This window comes from Oncorhynchus tshawytscha, linkage group LG10, assembly GCF_018296145.1.
Source record: "Oncorhynchus tshawytscha isolate Ot180627B linkage group LG10, Otsh_v2.0, whole genome shotgun sequence".
Classification (NCBI taxonomy): Eukaryota; Metazoa; Chordata; class Actinopteri; order Salmoniformes; family Salmonidae; genus Oncorhynchus; species Oncorhynchus tshawytscha.
The window spans coordinates 1453228-1456401 of NC_056438.1; the positions used below are offsets into that span (position 1 = coordinate 1453228).

A 3174-nucleotide genomic window follows, 5' to 3' on the forward strand; every position below is an offset into this window, starting at 1 on the left:
CTCCTATTGAGCCATGTTTAAAGTTTTGATAACTGTTATAGCCCTTGTTTAGTAAATAGCTCTGGTATTGATAAATAGTTAATAGCCCTGGTATTGATAAACAGTTAATAGCCCTGGTATTGCTAAATAGTAAATAGCCCTGGTATTGCAAAATAGTAAATAGCCCTGGTATTGCTAAATAGTAAATAGCCCTGGTATTGATAAAAGGTTAATAGCCCTGGTATTGATAAATAGTTAATAGCCCTGGTATTGATAAATAGCAAATAGTCCTGGTATTCATCAATAGTAAATGGCCATGGTATTGATAAATGGTAAATAGCCCTGGTATTGATAATTAGTAAATTGCCCTGGTATTGATAAGGAGTAAATAACCCAGGTATTGATAAATGGTAAATAGCCCTGGTATTGATGAATAGTATATAGCCCCGGTATTGATAAATGGTAAATTGCCCTGGTATTGATCATTTGTAAATTGCCCTGGTATTGATAAGGCAGAACTGTACATAAGCAGGAGTCCCATTGGAAGTAATATGAAAGGATTCTAAGTAGCACAGTATTGACTAGTAAATCATCTGATATGATTTACATTTCTTAGTGGTTCTGTATTGGATAAGTAAATACATGGCCACACTGATGAACTACTTCTGTGTTGAACAGGTGATCGTGTTGAAGAAGGGTGAGGCTGAGATCACCTGATCACCATAACAACCATCAGAATGGAACTCATGGAATTCTAATATAGAACTGTGAGTCACAATGCTGTATGTTGTTACATTGTAGCTCCACCTGCTGGAACAATAGTGGCATTTGATCAAATGTGATCTATTAACTGATACATGTATTATTCTGATTGGAATGTGTTTTAATATAATGTGTGTTGTATTATTCATTCAGCAGCTGTCCTTTAACATCAGTCATATACTGGTCATATACTGTGTAGCATTATGGTTGATACATTGTAAATGCCTTCACTTCTCATGTCTATACAGATCAACTGATAGGTGTTGTGGTTCCGGCATTATTGTTACAGGTTCAGTATAATGTTATACCGTTACATGTTACAGAGATAGAAAACATACAGGAGAGGAGAATTCAATTATTATAATTATTTTCTTTATTTTCCAATTTTGTTCTCTATAGTAATTCATCATTATTTGATTTGATTTATACATTAAACTAATTTAGGCCTATTGTTTTATTGTGGTTATTTTGTGCAAAACCATTATTTTTAAATAAATGATCTAGGTAAGATTTTGCTTTTGTCTTTGTAGAATTATGTAGAATTATGTATGTATGTAGAATTAAATAAATTACTTTTCTCAATCATGTATCCTGTTTGTGAATTTGTTCTGAATGCTCCATTCCAGGTTCCCCCTACAGCCCCCAGGGCCTTGAGTATCTTCTAAATACTCCATTCCAGGTTCCCCCTACAGCCCCCAGGGCCTTGAGTATCTTCTAAATGCTCCATTCCAGGTTCCCCCTTACAGCCCCCAGGGCCTTGAGTATCTTCTAAATTCTAAGTATCTTCTAAAAAATCCAGAAAACCAGTATTTGGTCAATAACAAAAGTTTATCTCAATACTTTGTTATATGCCCTTTGTTGGCAATGACAGAGGTCAAACGTTTTCTGTAAGTCTTCACAAGGTTTTCACACACTGTTGCTGGTATTTTGGCCCATTCCTCCCTGCAGATCTCCTCTAGAGCAGTGATGTTTTGGGGCTGTTGCTGGGCAACACGGACTTTCAACTCCCTCCAAAGATTTTCTATGGGGTTGAGATCTGGAGACTGGCTAGGCCACTCCAGGACCTTGAAATGCTTCTTACGAAGCCACTCCTTCGTTGCCCGGGCGGTATGTTTGGGATCATTGTCATGCTGAAAGATATATATATATATATCTTGAGTATATCTCTAATATTGAATTATTCCTGAATCATTAGATAAGTATCATGCAGCAACATAAAATGAGTGTAATTCATGCCAACAAAGCCACGACACAACACAACACTAAATAATACATAAATTGCACTATAACGATGACAATGTTGGTTTTCATCAAGGATCTGTCTGTAATTGCTCCGTTCATCTGTCCCTCGATCCTGACTAGTCTCCCAGTCCCTGCCACTGAAAAACATCCCCCCAGCATGATGCTGCCACCACAATGCTTCACCATAGGGATGGTGCCAGATTTCCTCCAGACATGACTTTTGGCATTCAGGCCAGAGAGTTAACTCTTATTCATCAAACGAGAGAATCTTGATTCTCATGGTCTGAGAGTCTTTAGGTGCCTTTTGGCAAACTCAAAGAGGGCTGTCATGTGCATTTTACTGAGGAGTGGCTTCCGTCTGGCCATTCTACCATAAAGGCCTGATTGGTGGAAGGCTGCAGAGATGGTTGTCCTTCTGGAAGTTTCCCGCTTCTCCACAGAGGAACTCTGGAGTTCTGTCAGAGTGACCATTGGGTTCTTGGCCACCTCCCTGACCAAGGCCCTTCTCTCCCAATTGCTCAGTTTGGCCAGGCTGCCAGCTCTAAGAAGAGTCTTTGTGGTTCCAAACTTCTTCCATTTATGGAATGATGGAGGCCACTGTGTTCTTGGGGACCTTCAATGCTGCAGAAATGTTTTGGTCACCTTCCCTAGATCTGTTCCTTTCAGTAGCTACAGTTAGCTAGCTAACATCTGTTTCAGTAGCTACAGTTAGCTAGCTAACATCTGTTTCAGTAGCTACAGTTAGCTAGCTAACATCTGTTTCAGTAGCTACAGTTAGCTAGCTAACATCTGTTTCAGTAGCTACAGTTAGCTAGCTAACATCTGTTTCAGTAGCTACAGTTAGCTAGCTAACATCTGTTTCAGTAGCTACAGTTAGCTAGCTAACATCTGTTTCAGTAGCTACAGTTAGCTAGCTAACATCTGTTTTAGTAGCTACAGTTAGCTAGCTAACATCTGTTTTAGTAGCTACAGTTAGCTAGCTAACATCTGTTTTAGTAGCTACAGTTAGCTAGCTAACATCTGTTTTAGTAGCTACAGTTAGCTAGCTAACATCTGTTTTAGTAGCTACAGTTAGCTAGCCAACTATCTAGCTAGGTGTCATCATCTAAAATAAACCTAATTTATAAGACAGTTCTTATTTGATTAATGTTGGTCGGACCCATCTATGTGAAGCTAGCCACAATAAGGATT

General features: G+C 38.7%; 1 long non-coding RNA gene across 1 annotated transcript; it reads left to right on the forward strand.

Moving 5' to 3' along the window:
• The first annotated feature begins 541 nt into the window (after positions 1-541).
• Positions 542-1328, forward strand: LOC121847365. The gene is made up of 2 exons (XR_006084226.1): positions 542-746; positions 990-1328. It is a non-coding gene; the product is annotated as an uncharacterized LOC121847365 (long non-coding RNA).
• Positions 1329-3174: the final 1846 nt, after the last annotated feature.